The 23951-nt window shown below is 37.9% G+C and overlaps 1 protein-coding gene across 14 annotated transcripts in view; it reads left to right on the plus strand.

Annotated features, from left to right (window-relative positions):
- The window catches only part of LRRC4C (leucine rich repeat containing 4C), a 1216912-nt gene that overhangs the window by 191690 nt on the left and 1001271 nt on the right, over positions 1 to 23951 (plus strand). Inside the window, exon 1 of one of the 14 annotated variants that reach the window (XM_021085263.1) lies at positions 21925 to 23064. The exons of the other annotated variants lie outside the window; for them this stretch is intronic. The gene's annotated coding sequence lies outside the window, so the exon portion shown is untranslated. Of the gene's footprint in view, positions 1 to 21924; positions 23065 to 23951 lie in introns of those variants that run through there. 14 annotated transcript variants of the gene reach the window in all.

The following is a 23951-nucleotide window of genomic DNA, read 5'->3' on the forward strand; positions in this document are numbered from 1 at the left end:
AACATCCATGCAAGGGCAAGCCCTGACCACATCATGGGTGTTCGTAGTTACTGGGTTATTTGATATTTAATGATGGGTATTCATTGTAGATTTATCTTCACCTCTGTTTCAATTGTGAATTCTCATTCACCCAGCTTCTGAATGGAAAGCTTAATTAAGCTACCAATAACTAAGGATAACCTTGAATTTGGGGCATACTGAAGAATGATTTGTTCTGAGGATCTCCGGAGTTGTTACTAGAAAACTACCACACCAAAGATCAGGAGAAGGAAGGATTTACAGCTTGCAGCAAGTAAGGAGAACACCATGGATCTTTCCCAAATCAGTGTCTCCCTGAACAGCAAAATTGGGGAAGTATTAAGCTGAGGATACATGCATATTCATGAAAGGGCTTGAGTAGTCCACAGAGTCCAGGCTTTAGTTGTTTGAAGTCACAGGGGTAAGAAAAAGTCAACATCATCATCCGTTAGATTCCATTTGATCTGGTGGTTGAGCTTCTAAAGGGAGATTTAAATTCTGCAAAACAGCTAAAGCCAGTGCTTTAGGCTAGTTTTACCATTGAAATAGAACTGGAAGTCTTTACAGTGGACTTGTTATCTTTGTTATTGCTACTTCTTTTGCCAGATAAGTTTGTCCTTTTGTTCTCTTAAGATTAGTATTACTATAATGGAAAAAATAAAAATCATTTAAAATTTTAAAAAAAGATTATTATTATTGAAACTTGTTCAAGGACAAGCATTGTGGCAGGCTTAGGTCACAAAATAGCTTAGGCTAAAATAGGTTCTCTTGAAGTTTCCTGGTGTGGCTCAGCAGTAAGGAAGCCGACCAGTATCCATGAGGATGCAGGTTCAATCCCTGGCCTTGCTCAATGGGTTAAGGATCCTGTGTTGCCATGAGCTGTAGTGTAGGTTGCAGACACAGCTCAGATCTGACATTGCTGTAGCTGTGGTGTAGGCAGCTACAGCTCCAATTCAGTCCCTAGCCCGGGAACCTCCACATGCTCTGAGTGTGGCCCCAAAAGACAGGAAGGAAAAAAAGGCTCCTCTTACATCAAGAAACCATGCCTGGTTCTTTCTTTGGGGACCCCCAATCCCATCTGCTTACATTATGTGTATTCTCTTCTACTAACAAGCTAATGGCTATTAGAAGTCACTCATAGACTTCAGTTTCTTGATCAATTACATAAACAAGTTTCTTGTTCTGTACAATTTTACAGTCTATAGGATTATAGACTGGTGGCTTTTCAGGGTGATCTGAACAAATTTTATCAGTTTCTCTCCATGTATAAGAATATACACCAGAATGAGAGGTGATTTTTTTCTAATGTTATGTTTAGTGTTAATGTTTAATGAACAATCTCTGTTGTTTGAAATGGACAGGTCCCATTTCTATGTATAAGGTAATTTGCATTGATAGACACTCACTACTTTATTAATGTTCTCCCTTGATATTTACTAATCTCTGGATTTGCTGAATCCATTTTCTTTTTAAAATTTTTAAAAATATTTTTATTTCTACCTCAATGCAGCAGAACAGATGGGGCACTGTGCAACATGCCTCTTGGAGTGGTTGAATAAACAATGCAATTATCACTTAATCTACCCACACTGGTATTAGAAGGGGGTAACTGATTGGTTTACTGATTTAGATAGAATTTGATAGAGTAAAAACAATGGTGTGGTGTTATTTCCCCTAGGGTAGGAGCCTGCTGGGTGAGACTTGCTCATTTTCCTGGATTGATTGATTGATTGATTGATTGATTGATTACTTTGTACACAGTACTTAGTTATGTTATTACCCAGGGTGCCTGAGCCATGCAGGAGTGTTGGCACTGATAACCTGTTCCTGTGGAAGGTGAGAATGGTTTGGATAAAGAAATCAATGTGCAGAGCCAGCCTTTTAAAAATCAAGCTGCTTTCTATTCAACTACCATTTGGGATTTATTTTTCAAGATAGGTTTATCATGTTCAGAGCTCTAGATTTTTTTTTTTTTTTTTTTTTTTTTTGGTTTTCTTAGGGCCGCACCTGTGGCCTATGGAATTTCCCAGGCTAGGGGGTCAAATTGGAGTGGAGGCTGCTACACCACTGCTCAAGGAAACACAGGATCTTTAATCCACTGAGCAAGGCCAAGGGTGGAACCCGTGTTCTCATGGGTACTAGTCAGGTTCATTACCATTGAGCCATGGTGGGAACTCCCCAGAGTTCTAGACTTCTAAGCTTCTTCTCTGCTTCTTGTTATGGGTACTCCAAAGAGGCTACCCCCTCCTTTTTTTCCCCCTAAAATTGGGCTTCAGTGTTTTATCCTTGATGTTACCAAGCTGCTTTTCTTCTTGAATCAGAGAAAGACATTATATTGACTGAAGTCAGATTGATAATGTGTACCGATGGCCTGGAATGGCCCAGTCTAGGGACCCATTCTCACCTAACCCCCATATCTAACTATAAGCAGGCTGAAATTGAACAGAACTTTGAATCTGTGGTCTAGCATTCCCATTCACCCTACGCATGGATTTTCCTGGGTATTAGGAGGAGTGAAGAAATGCCAGTGCGGGAAAAACAGCCACAGTGGCCCTAATATTTTCTTATACAACCTCATCTTTGGCTAGAACAATTTTGCCTGGCATGTGACATGCTGTCTGGCACAAAATGATGAATACAGAAAAAGATCCAAGAGATTAAAAGGTCAATGGATTATCCGTTAAGCAATCACGTCTCAATATGCCTCAATTTGTCTAGGTCATGTTTTACTGCCTGGGATAAGTGGACAAGGATCCGATAGTTTTCCCCTGGGATCGTTCTCTTTCATGTCTCTACCACAGCCCTTTCTTTGAACTCCGGTCGCCTTTGTGTACCTTCTTACTAGGTGACAGTATTTTAAAATTACTTTTAAGCACCACCCACCTCAGATGATTTTAGCAGATAAGAGCACAAGGCTTTTTGAAGGTTGAAGGTAAATAACTTGGGGGAATTTAAGTCAGCAAACGAGGGAGGAAAATCCATCTATACCGGGTTCCATTAATATGGCAGGTATCCAGATAGCTTGGTCATTGGAACATTGTTGGCAGGGCCTGGGGTGGTAGTGTGGGGGGGATGTGGAGCCAAGTTTTGTTGAACTTTCAGGGAATGGAATGGTATTTTAATTTGCATTACCTATTTAGTTGCTAATGGGTTAATTCCACCCTGGCATCAAACTTAGAAAAATTAGTAGTTTCCTGTGCATACTAAACACACAGGAGCTTTACCCTAACTGCTTTAACATTTTGAAATATTCCCAGGCTTAGATACCAAACCACTTTGGTTTTCTACTTGGGGAATAAGTACTGGGGTGCAATCCATTGCCTGGGATATTTGGCAGCTTTGGAAGATAAAAGCTTCATCAGTAACCAACCGTCTGATACCAGATGAGTAAAAATCAGTTCTAGGGAGAAAGCCCATGCCATTCCCAATGAACATGGCATTTTGAGGAAAAATTTAGTGCCACGGAGCATGTGGCATCTTTAACATTGCCTCAAGTAGGTTCAGTAGTAGATTTTCCTAACAGCCCACACCAGAATTCTTAGGTATTATTTTTTAGAAGAAGATGATCTTAAAGGACAGAGAAGATAAAATCATGAATTGTAGATTCTGTTAACCATCCACCATGCATACTTCATTCATCTGGCTGGACTGGCAGTGGTTAGTTACACAAATTTCTGAAGGGAAATATGGTTTTCTTGGGTAACTTGCTAGGAGCACAACTCAGAAACTATGATTTCTGTCATTTGAACAATTTTGACCCTTGGAGGTATCACAATTTTTTTTTAAATGAATTGTCTGTTTTATTTGGGTTTGGCAGTCAGGTTTCTGTTTGCCCAGATTTTAAGTGCTTAGTACTTCAAAAGCATGAAAACATTTCCCCCTCCAGAAAATCAACCTCAGGTCTAACCAATGTATGTAGACCAGTGATTCCCAACTAGGGAAAATGAGAGAACTGAGGGAAGCTGTAGATTTATTGTAAAGGGGTTCTTCATTTTATGTGCAGAAAAAGCACTATGTGCTACCTAAATGAGTAATATGTTTCCCATGCATTTCAGGTCATTTTTTTTTTCAAGTGCATAAAGATATCATCAAAATGCACAAAATATTACTATAAAACATTAATAAACTTATAGTAAGTTATTATATATTTTTGCAATAGATGGATACTATTAAGTGTCTTATGAGGTTCATTTTTTAGTACCAGGGAAACTGCATGGTCTTTATAGGAACAAACTAAATTGATGCTTAAAAACTTAGCTGTTCCTATAAGTTGAAGCTTGCCAAAATGATCAATTATATAAAATTCTCATAGAAGGAGTTTAGGAAAATGATAATCAACTTGTGTCATTAGGGAGTGCTTTTTGTGGACTAGTAGATCCTTTATCTAAAACTGCCTACTCACATTACTTTCTTGGCTTCTTGTAGGAAACAGAGTTGTACGTTTCCCCCAAAATTTGAACAAACATGAACTAACTTTTGTCTTACAGGGATCTTTTAAGATAGTGGAATCTAAGAATCATGAGGCATTAGGGATAAAGGGGACTAGAAAGTTGGAAGCTTAATCTTTCACTGTGATGTTTGGCAGGTTCATGACAAGAGTTGGTCACTGTTAGGTACCTATTTCATAGCAGAGCTGGGACAAAAAAACAGCTTTATTCCTTGGTCAAGACTTTGATGCTGTGATCACATCAGTTCATGGAAGCGGAAAGGCAGGTTAGCATAAATGTTCCTGGGCAAACAGGTGCCAACTCTCCAGTACTGCTAGACTCATAATTTGGGTAATATTGAACTTCTGTAAAATGTTATTCAAAAGTATGTGTTTCAATGTTTAAAGTTAACTATAGTTAAAATTTATGTTTAACTATTTATAGCTACATGGAGATGCTTTACTCCATGAAAACTAAAATTTTAGCAGGAAGGATAATTGAAGGAAGTAAAAAGGATTAGTTAATAGATTTCTGTGGTCCCTTTTCCCAACTTTAATGATCACAAAGTACTTCAGATCCGTCTAGCAATCCCGTATTTCACTTCCTGAGGAATTAGGAAAATCGACACGGGGGCAATGAAAATCCTCAAATTTTTTCATTGGAGTCTGGAGAGCTGGTCTTCTTTAGGAACTATTACACATACCAACTTTCCAAGACAAGATTCTATGGAGAAATAGGCACATGGTAAATAGGCTTGACTGTTTTGCCCAAAAGAACATGTTGGTGAGTTCAGTGTTTTTTATTTTTTTAATTTTTTTATTATTATTTTTTTTTGTATTTTTGCTATTTCTTAGGCCGCTCCCACGGCATATGGAGGTTCCCAGGCTAGGGGTCGAATCGGAGCTGTAACCACCGGCCTACACCAGAGCCACAGCAACACGGGATCCAAGCCGCGTCTGCAACCTACACCACAGCTCACGGCAACACCGGATCCTTAACCCACTGAGCAAGGGCAGGGACCGAACCCGCAACCTCATGGTTCCTAGTCGGATTCGTTAACCACTGCACCACGACGGGAACTCCCCAGAATTTTTTAAATGAGGCCATTTCTGTTGTCTCATTTTAGATTTTAATTATAGAAATAACCTAATGTTACAAAAATGCAGTAGAAAAAGAACCTCCCATAATTCTTGACCACAAAAATATACTGTTCCCCTTGGTTTGACTAAATGTTCAACTGGTTTTCTCCTGGCTATAGGCCCATGGCTCCCTTTTCTTAGAACAGTTACTTTAGAACACGTGCAATTGTAAATTCTTTCTCTGACCCTTAGGGATGTAAATCTTTTCCTAGCCTCTTGCTGATTTTACAACACAGAAATGTCTTTCCAATGACCTGGAGCCATCCCTTTGAAATGTCATCAAGAAATTTAAGGCCCCCATCTTCCCGTTTTTTTTTTTTTTTTTTTTTTTTTGTGGAAGGATAGGATCTTTACTTCAGTGAGTGGAAGTAGAAAAAAAATACGGCCTAATCACACAGAAGAATAGTAACGATAAGTACAATGTAAAGTTTAAAGTTTGATGCAGCAGATAACTTTATAATTTGGTTATCACGGACAGAGAAGGCAGAGAAACTGAAGCAGTGGCTTCCCTCAGGTTTGTCAGCCAAGGAGCTGATAAGAACCAGTCACACTGATTTGAACTGTATTAAAATTTTTAACAACAAACAAACAAGATCCTTCCAAGCTCCCTACTCATGTGCTCCTGTACTTTTCCACTAGCACGCTCAAGTGCTTAAAAATTCTCCTACCTTTGGTTTCAATGAAATCGAGTTCAATTTGTGCCACACAACCCCTCTTCACATCCCCAGTCATTACAACAGTATCTCCTCTACTGCAATAGTTTTAAGTCTTCCTTTCCTGTTTAACGCAATCCAGTGCAATTTTTCTTTGACATGCTACAGCCCTAAAAGAAACATTGTTTTTATTTTTTTGTATTCTTGTTTTGTCTTTTTCCATAAACACATGGCATGCCTATACCCAAAGCATGTATACGTTTTTTTCATTTATCCTAAGCATTTTTCTGTTTTGCTCTATGATGGTCCTGCTAGCCTATAAATATAATGCTTATATTATCTTATTTTTTCGACTTGAGACAAATGCTACTGAACAGCCTGACAGCACACAATTACAATGTTTGTTCAGATGTTTAGCCTTTATCATCATATGGTAAGGCCGCAAGAGTGTATTCATTTTTGTGTTATTTTGGTAATATTAAGGCCATGAAAATTAAACTCAGCTGTAGTAAGGAGGCAGGGCATGATAATTAATACTCATTTTTGTCAGTCAGTTCTGGTAGGTTGGCTCTAATTTAGTCCAGGCTGTTTCACAATCCTTAATTGCCCCCTACAAAATGTGATCATGCACATTTGGCTATATATTATTGAGGATATTGTTTCCAAAAATACTTGTATTAGGCTGCAAGTGTTAAATGACTTGGAATAATACAAAAGGAGAAATAAATGATAAGCAAGGAGAAATGGGACAGATATTTCAACATTAATCGGCACACACTTTTTAAACAGGGACATTTTAGGGTATTACAAGTACGAAAACAAAGAATGGTAGCTTGTGGGAGAAAGAAATGTAGAGCAATCAGGGTCTCAGGTGGTAGGTGCAGGCAGTGAGCTGTATAAAAAAAAAGAATTAGATGTTGGTGATGAGGTTTAGAGGAGAGTTCATGTTGTGACATATTTTGGTTGTGTCCTTATTTGTTGCATCTCATGAAATGAAGCCTTCTTTTTAATGGTGCTGCTGAAATGCTCCCCTAAGACATTTTGAATTCTACTGTGGTGATGTGTCAAGATGCTGTTCAGGGGGTAACTGAAGTGCTTTTGTGAAATGAATACCAAACGATGTTGATGCTTTTTAAAAAATTTATTTGGTTTCTTTTTTCTTTTCTTTCTTTTTTGGTTAAATCTAAGATGAACATAAGAACTAAGAAGTATAATAAAAGTGGATACAATTTGGCACATTTTTTTTCTCAGCTCTATCTTATAAAAGCTAATCATAGAAAATTCTCTCTAAATGTCTATAGCAGTATTATAGAAAATGCTGTAGAGTATTTAAAAGAATTTGCTGAACTGTGAAGACTGACATTTGAGTCATAAAATCAGATTTTTTTTAACAGAGTTAATACATTTTAAGCTTCCTCTGTCTCTAGAATTAATAAAATGAGAGTGATGAGTGATTGTGGAATTGAAAACAGATTGGCTTGCATTTTGAACCACGTCAAGTTTAATTTAGCAGAGATATTAATTTGAGGTGGTTTTATGTTAATAGTTATAGGGAAACATTATTGGGACCAGCAGATTCAGCCAGACGTACTGAGCATGTGCCCTCAGATCCACACAAGCTCAGGATGGATTCAAGCAAGCTGCAAAGATGCCAAGTCATCAGAAGCCTGTGATTCTTGGCTCTCTGTCCCTGTATCTCAGAAAGCCTGAGCCATCGGATTTCCTAAATCAATATTTCTTAATTGTTATACCAGGGCTCACTTTCTGTTATGTTAAGGAAAATCTTATTTCAAATATGCATGACCTTTATGGAGTGTCTTACGGGAGTGTCACGTGGTGTCATCGGTGTGACCCTGTTCTCTATTCTGAGACTGCATCACACATTTTATATATTTGAAAATCAAAAGGCCCCCAAACTTTGTCCTTCTTAATACCTCTTTAGACATTTTCTAAATCAGGTGAGGACAATTCAATTTTGTTGATCCTACTCTTTGTTTAAAGGAAACTATCCCAGTATTTCCAGAACTTATTATAAGATCTTCCGTTGGCCAGGAACTCTTCTATTCATTCAGGATAGAAGTGTGAACAAAAGCAAATGCACGTTATGTTGAAGAGTAATCAGGGAAGAGAAGTAGTGACAAATGCATGCAAACTATTTGGTAAAGAAAAATAAATAAAGCAAGATCAAGGGACTGGTGGTGATGGGCCCAGTGATGGTATTTCTTATGGATCGTAGAAAGTTTTTCTGACAAAGGAGCATCTGAACTAAGGCTTAATGGAAGCATGAGAGGGAGTTTTCTGAGGAGAGAACATTCTGTGCTGTGAGAGCAGCAAGTGCAGAGGCCCTGGGTAGAGAACCTGCTGAGGCTGCTTAAGGAACCATAATGAGCTTGATGTGAATCTAACTATGTGGAGCTTGGGAGCTAATAGAAGCAGAAGCAGTGAAAGAGGTAGTAGGATGCTTAAGTCATGATGAGTTATTGGGATTTCGCTATCAGTCGGATAGGAAGACATAGATGGGATTTGAATAGAGAAATAACGTGAACTGACTTAGGTTTTTGAAGCATTACTCTGGCATCTATGTTGAATAAAACCTAGGTGAAAATAAAGAGAAGGGTTAGAAGTCTCTTGCAAGATTCTAAACACGAGAAGACAGTGTCTTGGACCAAGGAGATAGCAGTGGCAATAGTAAAAAGTGGGCAGGTTCAGAGTGTATTTTGAGTGTGAAAGCACAGCATTTGCTGATGGATTAAAAGTGGAAGATGAGAAAGGGGAGAACACCTAAAACAAAGTTTTAGTTGGGTAGGATAGAATTGCCAGTTGACGTGGAAAAGACTGCATCTTGGATTGAAAGCAGGTAGACAGTAAGTCTGTATTTGCGAAGCTTTCCTTTTAAGATACTTATTGGGCTTATCATTTCTGTTATTGAAAAGAAAGTCCAGATTTCAAGAGGCATATTGACTAAAGATGCAAATTGGGTCATCAGGATATGGGTAAAACTTAAAGCCACAGTATTAAAGTTATTAAGTGAAAACATTTAGCATGTAAAAATAAGACATGGAAGAAATGAGATCCTTGGGTAGGTCCTGAAATACTGCATCAGAGGCCAATTGGGACAATGGAGCAGACAGATCCAGTTACTGAGAAAGTGCGGCCTTTGTAGTTGGCTGATATTCAATAGAAAAGACCATCTTAGTTCCATACCACCACAAACAAAGGAAATATTATAATAAGCCAAGTTACACACACACACACACACACACACAAGACCATCTTGGAAGCTAAGGGAAGGACACCGTCTAAGAAAAAGGAAGGATTTAATTCAAGAGTTTTTAATAGGTCAAGTAAGGTGAGGAGTGAGCAATGATCATGAGGCATTTCAAAATGGAGATCAATGGTGATTTAAGACTTATTTGTATGTAATCAGAAGGCAAAAGCCTGTTGGAGATGGATCCCAGAGCATAGAGAGAAGAGACTGCATGTTGTTAGGATAGACAGTTCTTTTTAGAAGTTTGCAATAAAGAGAAAAATAATCAATCCTATAGATATTGTTCAAGAAGAAGAAGAGAGATTTTGTTTCTGTAAAATAGCAATATGAAAAGGAAGCTAATTCATTATAAAAGGTAAACTTATTTAGTGTAAGAATCACTAGATAAAATTATATTTCTAGACACTGTTATTTCTGCCACAAACTTCTTTTCCTTTCCCTTTGGGTGAGTGGTTTTTCTAGGGCCAGTTTATCCAGCTTGGCAGAGTTCATTCTAGCCTCGTACCTCCCCAGGACTATCAGACATCTTTTGCCCACGGATTCGGGCAATGAGCATCCAAAGAGCTTTCTGCCAAACAGAAAAATGCGTCTCATGCATTGTGATGCGGTGTCCCTCAGCCTCAAAATGGGCCAGCTTGGAACTTCAAGTTGATTAAATTGGAATCAAATGGACTCATAATTCTTCACAGCAGCTTTCTGCACAACGGAGTTAAATTTACTACAACTCAGCCAAGGGTAGCACATGCCATATAATTTCGCCACCCGTACCTCTTTGGGTTTTGATTTACTGGGAAGTGGTTTGCTGTTGACTGAAATGCAAACCTTTCTAAAGAGTAAAGATAATGATGGCACTTTCCCCTCCTTCTCACAAATGCAGTCTTTCTGTTTCAAACTTTAGTACCACTTCTGAGACAATTAAGATAATTCGACCATTTAAGTACTAACAGCCACAGCGGTCTTCGAACCACTTACTTTTTTAGTACTAAAATGCAGTAAAAGGACATTATTGCTTATTGGAATTTTAATGTCTTTTTATTGGGCTTAAACTGTCAAGAGCATTGGAGTTGACTTTTTGTTTGTTCTTAAGTAGAAACTGAAAAGCAGGAAGAAAGGAAAGAAGTTTATTAAATTCATCTCAAATGACTCTAATTTTAAAACCACCTTGGTGGTGGTTTTGGAAACAGTTGTCTTGACTTGGACTGAGAGGCTAGTGGACAGCATGGGAGGGATGTTTTAGGAAAGGGGAAGACATTGAAATGAAGGAAAAGGAGAGGGCTGTGGTCCTTTACAACTAAGAGCTCTCTTTCCAAAGATGAAAAGCTAATTGTATTCATTTTGTGGTTGTCAGGAAGCCACAATAACTCAGCTTCACATCATATAGCTTTTTAATAATGTTGTTAGCCTTCTGGAAGCCAGTTGTACCCTACACTTCAATTGTAATGAAGGCTTTAATGGGATGGCGAGGAGGGGTAGCCTGCCTTCACCCTGTAGGGTGGGCAAATGTCAGGCTATGAGTGGCATTTTCAGGGATGAGATGGTTTGGGAATGAACATTCTGAAAAGTTACTTCCCAACATTGAACACAGTCACTCTATGAGGATGAGATATGAAAGGGTGTCATGGGGGTAATGGCAGACTAGGGGTAGCAGCCTTACAGTTGAATTCAAGCTGTGCCACTTCATAGTTGGGTAAACTCTCTGAGCCTCAGTGGTCTTCTTAGTAGGATGGATATAAAGACAATATTAGAACAAGAACAACAATGATAGCAAGCACATATAAGACTATAGTCAGGTGCTGGTCTAAATTTTTGTCATTATTATCCAGTCTAGTTGTCAGTCGCTTAGGTGAATGGATATTAATTTTATACCTGACTTATAGATTAGAAAACTGATGCAAAAGAAAGGTAAGCCACCTGTTAAAAATCTCAGAACTTGTAGAAGGCAGAGACTAGGTTTTACACCAGAAGGTGTGACTCTAGATTCTCTTCCTTTAACTACCCCACGATTCTACTTGGAAGCTATGAAAACTAAAGGAGGTGCAGGCAATCTTCCTAAGATGTCATGGATTTTTAATGAATGCTAAGTATTATTGTTGATAAAGTTCAGATGTCCCATTATTCTACTTTCAGTCAAAGTTTGGCATGACAGTATGGTAAGAAATAGAACATCTACAGCCTAGGACCCAAAACCAAAAAAGGTAATTGTGTTAATGTAATTATCTAAGAATTTAACTAAAAATACAAAAACCCAAATGCAAACCAGGAAGAAAAGTTTATAATTCAAACAGTATAAGACCCTCTCCTCTGCTGTTTTCTTACTCTTGATAAAATTTCTACCTTTTTTTTTTTTTTAAATTGTTACTCTGTGGCTTCATAACAGTATTCAAAACCTTCACTGTTATTTCAGCATCAGTGGCTATGACAGCCTTAGCTGGCTGCAGTCTACTCTTTATTTCATTTTTCGGAAACAGCTGTTTCATTTTTCTGAAACTTTTAGAAAGCTGTTCCCCACAACCAACAAAATGAGACTCTCTTTCTCCTAGTGTAAAGGATATTGCATCTTTGTCTATTTGTTTATGTCCAGGTTTATGAGTTTACAGTTAAGGGTGTTAAATCCTTGACACTTAAAATTTTTTCTTTTCTTAAAATTCACTTCTCCCTTTTTCTCTCTTTTTAAAAACTAACATAGTATAAAAGAAGAGTTTCTTGACAGTAAATTGCTGGCATGAAGTGAAGGCTACTAAACTCTTAAAATCATCCAATTCGGTCTTATTAGTGGAATTATCCATTGTCTTTCCATAACCTGACTATAAACTGAGGGCATCTAATTAAATAGGGTCCCCTCTAGGTTGGTGAATAGGCAAATTTATTTAATAGAAAACAATCTGGAGCTATACTAGGAAATGTGATTCTAAGCCTTGGATTTTTTTTGTGGCTGTTAATCACTTAAAATCCCTGGAACTTTATATCCTTTTCTGTAAAATAAAGATACCAATGCCTACCTCACAGTTCTGTTATGAGGTTGAAGCATTATATATGTTAATCATCAAAATTCAAATCTGAAAACGACAGCAGTTCAGCAGTGATAAAGCAGCTCTTCTAATTCTTTCAGAAATCCTATCTCTTTCTGCTTCACTGATCCATCTTCTCTATGCTATGCTTCTAATCCTTGTGGCACAAGGTGATTGCTAGAACTCCAGCCATCACATCCACCTTTAGGCAGCATGGTATAGAAATTGGTTAAGAAAGACAGGTCCCCACCGACTTTCAAGGTAGTTTCACAGAAGTCACATACATCTGATAACTTTGTCATATGGACACACATGGCTGTTGGAAGAGTAAGTGAGGAATATCACTTATGCAGCAATGGGCCTAGCTGAAAATTCAACCTCTTAATATTAAGGAAGGAAAGAGTATTGATAGGCAATGAGAGTATCTGCCACAGATGGCAATGATAGCTGTGATTTTATTCTTCAACTTGAAATAAAATTTAAAACGGTGAGAATATTTACTGAAATTTGTAAATATTCTCCTCTCTTTTAGCTTAAATGAGATATGCATGTGGAAACTGTTAAAATGAGTAAAATGTCTAAATAATTCTAAAGAGGGTTGTTTTTGTTTCCTACTTTTATGGTGAGTGGCTTTGCAAGTGCCGGATATTAAAGAATCACTGAATCATGAGCTAAAGGATAATTTTTACATAAGACAGTCAGAGATGTTTAGGAAACACAGTTAAGCAGAATATCAAAGAATTTCACACCAGCTTTGATGGTTGAAAGTGGGCGCTTTTTGAGGCTAGCATGAGGCCATAATTTTTTAACAGGATGTGTGTTTATTTTCTGAAAGCATGAGTAAGTCTCTTTTGTTCTTTCACAAGACATGGTTAAAGTCGTCCTGTATTATATATAAAAAAAACCAAGATAATTGACTGTGTATATAATGAAAAGTAGCATTAAATAAATACAATGGATTGACATTTCACAGATATGTATTAGTATCTAAGTAGCAGCATATGATATATCAGGTACAGTTTGTTCCTGTAATTAGAATTGGAATGCTATGTAATAGTAGTTTGCCCCAATACTTCATCTATAAAATAGGACGAGTAAACTGCTAACTCCCAAGGTGATTTTTAAGCTCAAGAATAAAGTAATAAAGAGATAGATGATAGATAAACAGAACATTACCACCTTGTACATGATCATAAATTTTACTTATATGGTGCTTAATAATTGGTAATTCCAATTATTTTACTTGTGTCTTCATGTTATACTTGACAAATAAGTGTATAAGAGAGCTGAGTCCTTAATATGTGAGGTATCTGACTCTTTAGATTTTTATGCCTTTTTTTTTTTTATTTTTAGGACCGAACCCCACAGCATATGGAAATTCCCAGGCCAGGGGTTGAATTGCAATTGTAGCTGCCAGCTTACACCACAGCCACAGCCAGAGCCATAGCAGTGTGGGATCTGAGCCTAGTCTGTGACCTACACCACAGCTCATGGCAACACCAGATCCTTCACCCACTGAACAAGGCCAGTGGTCAACCCACATCCTCGTGGGTACTAGTCAGATTTTTTTCCGCTGTGCCCAAACGGGAACTCCCAGACTTTTCCGTATTTCATAGGTGCTCTGTATCTTGTGCATTCCTTTGACTTTCCTCTACACGTGGCTTAGCTGACGCAGTGGCATTCCTGTAGGATAACTGGGATATGATTCTGTCATGAAAAGTTGTAAAGGAAAGAAATAAAATATGGTATAAAGTGCATGAAAAATTTAGACTTGGCCTAAAAAAGTACTTGGACCCTGGAGATAATAATTCAATAGCTAAGTTTATAGATATGGTTAAGAAAAAAAAAATCAAACCTGGGAAATCAAAGCGGTGTTTTTATTTTTATTCTAGTACCGTATCAACCTGAAAGTGTCATACTTGCAAATGGAATGACTCAAAAAAGGCAAGATACTACATCTTATAGAGTTTCATCAGAATGGCTTCTCCCTAGGATGGTTCTGGAGAGGAGAAATGCTTATGCTTAGGACTGGACAATTCATGAGAAAGTGAACCACATGAAATGATAAAAGTTGAGGCACATTTAAGCACCTCTTTTCCTATGATCCCAATGTGGGCTTTGATGTCGTGGAGACAATCTATTTGGGGAATTCATACTGCCAATGAAGAGGCTCACTCTCTCTCTCTCTCTGACTGTGGCCACACGGAGCACGTCGTATAAAACAGAGGCCATTTCTTCCTTTGGGAAGGTCATCTCCACAGACCAGATGGAAGGAAGGAGGGAGGAACAAAGTTGGGATCCAGCCCAACTGAGTTCTGCCAAAAGAAAAGCTATGCCTATGCCTATAAAGCTTTCTTGAAAAGTCTAATCCATCGTCTTTTCTATTAGCATGATCACCCCCTAGAGCGATAAAGCAGGTGTTGGCAAAATGTTTGAACTTCCCAGCACTGTTCAAGTTGTATATCTTAACCCCATAACCTCTGATCATCCCATCATTACTTGTCCTCAAATTTCTGACTCCCCACTGAGTTGTCAGTCATGCTCATTTTCTATCTCTCTTGCTTTCCTATTACTTTCTCATACACATCTACTTTTGACTTGTCCGCAAGCCTGGACTCAATCTTTCTTTGTCCATATTGTCCAGATTCAGCAATCAGACATGGTCATACACGGTCATATTTAGGAACAGCCCTTGCTGGAAAATGTTATACTTCTAAGGAACGAATTGGTCATTTTGGGAAATACCTTTTGGAAGATTTGAACACCAAGATAGAGTGGGTTTTGGAGATGTGTCTATTTTTCCGGGATAGCTGCAGAAATCTGATTAAATAAGTATTTGAATAGTGCTTTATTTTGGAAAAAGATTGATTCTCCTGTGTGCTTTCTCATTTTAAAAAGATACCGTTCAATACTATCCACACAATTAAGTAGTTGGGATAACCATTGACCCCATTAGTAGCTTTGAAAAGTGAATTATACAGAAGTTGACTTACCGTAGCTCAAACAAGGTCGGTATACAACATGGGCAGCCACAGGTCTCATGACTTTTAGTCCTTGGCTCTCTACAGCCACGTAATGGCTCCTTTAAGCTTCCTTGCCAGTGGTTATAGAACAGAAGTGGATCTCAATGCATACATTTTTGAGGCTGTTTCCAATCTAAAGAGAATAAAATCCCATGCTTTACTCTGGTTTCTCAAAGACTTGAATGATTTTTGGCATGCTCCCCTGACTCCAGTTTAATGAAAGGGCCTCCATGCCACAATTATAGCATCTATAGCCTGCAATTTCCTTACACTGTCTCCAATAAAAGCAGGCTGCTCCATATCCCAGTTACTCAGCAAGGAGATCATCCCCATGCAGGGTCCTTCATGCTCCCCACCAGCATCAATTAAGAATCCACTTATGCAAAGCAATGACTTGGAGGAATTCTTTTTGGCTTCACTTCTGATTTTCCCTAGAAGTGAAAAGACCGTCTTGCTTAATGCAGATTCTCACATATATAAAACCAGAGTGCTTTTAAAAACACTGTTCCAATACACAATTAGAGTAATCGCCTCTTTCTCTCTGTTGCTTTCCTTAAATATTTACAGAGAAGAAACCTCTCCCTTAGAAATTTGTGGTTTTCCAGGCTGTATGTTTGTAATTCAGTTGATCTTTCTCAGTCCGGTGTACTCAGGCATTTTATCATTGTGGTAGGGACTCTGTGCATTTCTCTGATTTCTTTATATTTTCTCCAAAGCATGGCATCAAGAATTGGATATGATAATGCTTGGGGATAGCTGCAGTTACCTATGACATCCATCAGGCAACCTGAGCTAATTTAGCCTAATAGCCTGCAAGTCTCACGATATACAAAAACCTGGAGTTCTCCATTTTTCTTTGTTGTTTGTACCAACACAAGACTGATTTCAAGGACACACTTTTGAAGTAATGTAAATATTTATAGTCTAGTTTTGATATTTGATTTTTTAAAAAGAATTACCCTCCCTTTATGAGCTTAAAAGATTAATCATTTCGTATGGACACATTTTTAATGGCCAAAATAGATAAAATTGTGTGAGGTTCAGATATTTCAAAATTCTTTAAGAAGATTGTAACCAATAGAGCTGTACTTAACAGCAGCCATCAGTTAACAGAATTGTTTGGATAGGTGGATGAAAAGAAAAATAGATGAATCATTTTGCATTCACTCATTTAATCAACAAATATTTGGAGCCCGTTCTGTACAAGACAAATTTTTCCAGGGGCTGGGTGTCAGCAAGGTATAAAACACACAGATGTTTCTGATCTTAGAGCTCATGTGCTAGTGGGATGAAAAGAAGGAATAAAACATTGTGTAATTAATTAATTATATTAAAAATAAGAGAAAAGATAAAATAGAGCTAATGGGATGGAATATTATATTCAATTTGAAGTAAAATAGCCAGGGCACGTCTGGGTGAAAGGGTGACATTCAAGGTAAGGGAGAAAGGGAGCTCTGTGTCTACCCAGGAGGAGAGATTCCAGAAATTGCCACTTCAAATGCTCTGTGTTGAAAGCATAGCAGAGAAGCCCTTGGGGTTAAAATGGAATGAGTATGAGAAAAGGGTAGATAGGTGAAAAATAGGAGTGAATCTTTTTAGACCATTAAAGGTATTTCAACAATCGCTCTAAGTGAAAAAGGGACATATTGGAGGATTTGTATAGATGAGGAATCCTCTTTTAGGATGGTCCAGCAGTAGCAGGTTGGGGAGACATAACCTCTCTAGGTCTAAACATATATAATATGGGGAAGAGGCGCTCGGAACCCTAGAATTTTATCCTTGTTAGTAACCTTATAGATTGAGGTGATGGATGATGCAGTGCAAGTCTCCTATTTTACAGGTCAGGAAATGGCTTAAGGGAAAGTTATGATTTGTATAAAATCATAGAGTTGAGTACTCATTGTTTTATTTTTATAACCAATATATTTAAATTTTATATGATGGATGTAAAGAGGCATGGAGGGTGAGAAAGTTCTGAGTTGTTGATTTCATTAAGGCTGGATTTTTGTGACATGCCACATTTGTTTCCTATCTCTAGTGTAACCCATATCCAAAAGAGGGAAGTTAAAGATGATTAATTCATGGTCTCTTAAGCAAAGAAGGCACTGTCCTCAGTGGTGGAAATTTGGGTTCCTACAGCAACTTATTTTCTAAATCTTGATCTATAACGCAATGTATAACTAAGGCAGGTGGCTTGACCTCTCCAAGGTTCTGTCTCCTCATCGGGGTAAAATAGAAGTATTAATTAATTGTAACTGATCCGTAGTTCTTATGAAGTTGAAATGAATTAGTGCTCAACCATATTGTCTAAGTTTTTGATTGGTTATTTTAATTTATTAAATAGAAGCCGATTAAATAAATATTTGTTGACAGCTATATGTTTCAAATGCCTGGATACAAGCTTTAAATAGATATCATCTCTAATCTCAGAAAAGCCTCACTAGTAGACGAGATGTGATAAGCTCAGTATTGTAATAAACTATAATACAAAGCTACACAAAATCCAGTGGGAATGCAGAGAGAGAAGATCTCTAATGTCTATATCAATGCATCGAATATACTGTTTTAAAAAGTAGGAATTTGAAGTTCCCACCATGGCATGGCTTCTGCAGCAGCTCAGGTCACAGGTTCAATCCCTGGTCTGGTGCAGTAGGTTAAGAATCTGGCATTGCCACAGCTGTAGTGTAGGCTACAGCTGTGGCTCAGATTTAATTCCTGGCCCAGGAACTTCTTTATGCTGCGTGTGCAGCCAAACAATAATTAATTAATTTTACAAAGTAGAAATTTGAGCAATTAGAGAAATAGCAAAGTGGTCAAGTTTGTAATTTGTTGGTGAGAAATTAACAGTTATTTTCTGAGAAAGTGAGATTTAAATTAAGACGTGAGTTGCTAATGTTATTTATGCATTTGGAGTTAAGGAGGGGTATTTAAGGTGAGGAAGAACATAGCAAAGAAACATAGGTATGAAAGTACAAGTCTCCTAAAGAACACATGACAAGTTTAAATTTCCAAAAAAAAACAAATTCCTACCTCTTACCCTAATTATACTAACTCAGTGTGTCTGGATTGGGACCAAAACATTTCTGGTTGTAACAAAGCAAAACAATGGTTGACCCTGGTGATCCATGAACTACCATTTAGGGAAAACTAAACTCTAGAGTTCTTGAAGGGATTCTTTTGAAAACCAAACTGTGAAGTAGGTTGGGTTTGATTTTGGGGATGCCTTATAGCAGGTTTAAGAGAAAGTCAATATTTAGGTAATTAATATTTTCTTAAAGATAGTGAGGTGATAAATAGAGAAAAAAATTGCAAGTTGTGTTGACACCCTTCTAGAATGAAGAAATTAAAAAAAACAATCACAGCGAATCAGGGCTGACACCTTTCCTTCACAGCATCCGCATTCCTCAAAATGATAATATTCCTCTGAGACACCGATGGTGCTTTTGTTTCCTGCAGGAAGATGTTCTGTGTCTTGGAGTCCGATGTGGCCTGTGGCAGTTGCTGTGGTAACTAGTTTAAGGCATGTCATCGAATTACCAAGTAAACAGTCTTATAAGTCAGATAGTGTAGCTGACATGTAAATGAAGGCTGCCTTGTCTCTGTCAGCTTTTCTATTCTGAATTCCCTTGCTTTCCATATTTAAGAGAGAATTCCCTTTCCCTTGCAAAAAAAGAAAAAAAAAATATCTCCCTTTCTTAACCAGCATAGCATCACTTGAATGCACAGGTGACATTCCCCTGTTTCTCATTTTAGTATTCCATACTTGGGCACTGATTCCCCAATACTACCTAAAGCTGGCAATGATAGATAATTAAGTTGGTCTATAGGAGCCAAGTAAATATTATTTTTGGTGGTCAAGATAAGTACCTGGGGAGTTCCCACTGTGGTGCAATGAGATCAGTGGTGTCTCTGCAGCACAGGGATGGAGGTTTCATCCCTGGCTTGCACAGTGGGTTAAGGATTCAGCATTGCCACATCTGTGGCATAGGTCGCAACTGTGGCCCATCTAATCCCTGACTCAGGAACCCCATGTGCCTTGGGGTGGCCAAATAAATAATATAATAAAATTTAAAAATGAAAAATTAAAAAAAGATGAGCACGTTGTGGTTCCTGCTCTCAAAAGCATGTCAGTCCCTAAGGACTCCACACAAAAACTTCTCAAACTGATCAACAAATTCAGTAAAGAAGCAGTAAGTTTAACATTCAGAAATCAGTTGCATTTCTGTATACTAACAATGAAATATTAGGAAAGAAATATAAACACACAATACCTTTTAAAATTGCATCCCAAAAAATAAATACCAAAGAATAAAACTGACCAAGGAGGTGAAAGTCTTATAATCTGAGAATTATAAAACATTAATTAAGGAAATTAAAGAGTATTCAAAGAAATGGAAGATATTCCATGCTCCTGAATTGGAAGAATTAATATCATTAAAATGGCCATACTACCCAGAGCAATCTACAGATTCATTGCAATCCCTATCCCATTACCCGTGACGTAGTTCATGGAACTAGAACAAACAATCCAAAAATTTAAATGGAATCATAAAAGACCCAGAATTGCCAAAGAAATGCTGAGGAGGAAAAAAAAAAAAAGATAAGCAGGAGGCATAACTCTCCCAGACTTCAAACAATATTACAAAGCTATAGTAATCAAGACAGTGTGGGGAGTTCCTGTCATGGTGCAGTGGTTAATGAATCTGACTAGGAACCATGAGGTTGCAGGTTCGATCCCTGGCCTTGCTCAGTGGGTTAAGGATCTGGAGTTGCTGTGAACTGTGGTGTAGGTCGAAGACGCAGCTCAGATCCTGTGTTGCTGTGGCTCTGGTGTAGGCCAGTGGCTATAGCTCCGATTCGACCCTTAGCCTGGGAACCTCCATATGCTGCAGGAGCGGCCCTAGAAAAGGCAAAAAGAGAAAAAAAAAAAAAGAAAAAAAATACAGTGTGGTACTGGTATAAAAACAGACATACAGACCGATGGAACAGAATAGAGAACCCAGAAAAAAACCCAGGTACTTATAGTCAGTTAATCTTTGACAAAGGAGGCAAGAATATAAAATGGGAAAAAAAGACAGTCTTTTCAGCAGGTGGTGCTGGGAAAACTGGACAGCTGCATGTAAATCAATGAAACTAGAAGACACCCTCACACCGTGCACAAAAATAAACTCAAAATGACTTAAATACTTAAACAAAAAACAAGACACCATCAATCTCCTAGAAAAGAACACAGGCGAAATATTTTCTGACAGCAATCGTACAAATGTTTTCTCTGGTCAGTCTCCCAAAGCAATAGAAATAAAAACAAAAATAAACCACTGGTACCTAATCAAACTTACAAGCTTTTGTGCAGCAAAAGAAACCATAAAAAAAGAAAAAGACAAGCTACACAAAATAGTTGCAAATGATGCAACCGACAAGAGCCTAATCTCCAAAATATGCAAGCTCATGCAACTCAACAGCAAAAAAACTAACAACCCAATTGAAAAATGGGCAGAAGATGTAAATAGATATTTCCTCTAAAGGAGACATATGGATGGCCAACAGGCACATGAGAAAATGCTCAACATTGCTAATTATTAGAGAAATGCAAATCAAAACTCACAAACCTCACACCAGTCAGAATGGCCATTGTCAATAAGTCAACAAATAACAAATGCTGGAGAGGGTGTGGAGAAAAGGGTACCCTCCTTTACTATTGGTGGGAATGTAAATTGGTACAACCACTATGGAAAACAGTGTAGCTGTACCTCAGAAAAATAAATATAGAACTTCCACATGACCCTGCAATCCCACTCCAGGGCTTATCTCTGGACAAAACTTTCATTCAAAAAGATACATGCACCTCTATGGTCATTGTAGCACTATTGGCAATAGCCAAGACATGAAAACAACCTAAATGTCCATCAACAGATGAATAGGTAATAAGAAGATGTAATACATATACACAGTGGAATTTTACTCAGCCATAAAAAGAACAAACTAATGCCATTTGCAGCAACATGGATGGAACTAGAGACTTTCATACTAAGTGAAGTAAGTCAGAAAGAAAAAGACAAATACCATATGATATCACTTATATGTGGAATCTAATATATGGCACAAATGAACCTATAGACAGAAAATAAACTCATGGACACAGAGAACAGACTTGTGGTTGCCAAGGGACAGGGGGAGGAAGTGGGATGGTTTGGGAGTTTGGGGTAAGAAGATGTGAACCTTTACATTTAGAACAGATAAGCAACGAGGTCCTGCTCTATATAGCACAGAAAACTATATCCAATCACTTGTGATAGAACATGATAGGAAATAATGTAAGAAAAAGAATGGGTATATATATGTGTGTATATATATATATATCACCTATGTATAACTGGGTCCCTTTACTATGCAGCAGAAATTGACACAACATTGTAAATCAACTGTAATAAAAAAATTAGGGGGAAAAAAGCATGTAGGCAAAAGTCTTCTCCATGTTGAATGGTGCTGATCTCTGTTACTTCCATTTATATTTATTAAAGCATTTGGGTAAACTCTGAACTGCTGGTTAATAAGTGTCTTGGCCCTACCTCCATAAATTCCCTGGGTTCATTGGGGTATGTGTGGGTACAACCCTCATTCCGAGCAGGCAATTTAATTTTGTAATTGAATGACCACATTCGTCAATTCACTTGCAAAATAGAAAGCAAATGGGTCACCTTTCATGTACTAAAATTGTGCCTATGTTTCAGGTGCTTCCCCAAAATATTAAAATCAAAATTATTTATATTTAGCTTTGGTATGCAGCTAGGCTGCCATGATTCATGTTGCAAGAATGTAAGATCTGTTCTATCTGTTCTGTCTTCTATATTCCTTACTTTCTATTTCTATATCAGGCCACTCATTTAGAAAACAATATGTGTTTGCCTTTTCCAAAGAAACATTTTTTACAGTCCAACTATAACATTTAACATTTTTCTTTCTGTCAAAGGTCACTACAAGCAACAAACACATAAAGATCAATTTATATCTACAAAAAACTATCCAATAAACAAACAAAGATATATGTTCCTTCTACATAAAAATCCGTGACATGGTTCTTTTGAATTCTAATGGCTGGAGTGGATATAGCAGTATATAGATTTGGACTTCATTTTTGTATTAGTTCACAAGAACTTTTTAATTTTTACAGGTTCTTTTTCACTGTTTTTTCCATAGCTTTTGGGATGTTAACAGCTTAATTATATATAAGTGCAAGAGATTGTCTTAGGCTCTTTTTTTCATTATTCGGGATAATCATCTCACCCCTGTCCATTAAAATTCTGGTCAAACAAAAAGTAGCCAAACTGCCCTCAAAGAGGAATCAGGAGGTGGTAATTTAGGCTGATGTAGTTCCTTGATATCATGAGAGACTCAGACTCTCTTTTTCTTCTTTGATATTCCTAGTTCAGGGCTTGCATATGTGTGGTCACCCCATGGTCAGCAGATGAATGGGAAGCTCTGACTGACCTGCCTTTGTTCCAGGAAGGAGGTAGTGAAAGGATAAGAAGTAAGTGTCGTATTTAAAATGAGCCATTCCCTGTTGTTTAAAGTGTTTTCCCAGAAATGTCATCCAGAAAAGTACACTTCTATTCCATTGGCTAGAACTTAATTAACTAGTCACTGCTACCTATAGGGGGTCCTGGGACATGGAGCCAGGTGCTTTGCCCCACATCAATTCTAGATTCCATTAGAACGGCACGAGAGGAAACGGTTATGGGATAGGCAACTGCAATATCTCCCTCATTACCTTGCATTCCTTGTCTCATAGTTGTCATCTTGATTTTAGTATTGAATTTGTCCTTTCATTTTATTTTTCTTAAATCTATTTTTGAGGCAGATGGTGTCTCAAAAACTAATGATTTACTGCATAGTAACACTCATAGCTCCTGTGTGCTTAAGAACTGTGCCAAATAGATTACCTACATGTTCTCATGTTATCATGTCAGAAGCATGATGAGGTGTGTTCGTTTATCTTCATTTTACCAGTGAATACATTGAAATATGAGAGCAAGTACTTTGCTGAGATCACTCGGCTAATACATGAGAAATATGGGTTTCTAACTCTTTATTTCTTGACTAGCAGGCTCCTCCGTTCATTCATTTAAATAGTCTCTCATCCGGGAGTTCCCGTCGTGGCTCAGTGGTTAACGAATCCGACTAGGAACCATGAGGTTGCGGGTTCAATCCCTGCCCTTGCTCAGTGGGTTAACGATCCGGCGTTGCTGTGAGCTGTGGTGTAGGTTGCAGATGCGGCTCGGATCGCGCGTTGCTGTGGCTCTGGCGTAGGCTGGTGGCTACAGCTCTGATTAGACCCCTAGCCTGGGAACCTCCATATGCCGCAGAAGCGGCCCAAAGAAAGCAAAAAAAAGACAAAAAAAAAAAAAAATAGTCTCT

Source organism: Sus scrofa, chromosome 2 (genome assembly GCF_000003025.6).
Source record: "Sus scrofa isolate TJ Tabasco breed Duroc chromosome 2, Sscrofa11.1, whole genome shotgun sequence".
NCBI lineage: Eukaryota > Metazoa > Chordata > Mammalia > Artiodactyla > Suidae > Sus > Sus scrofa.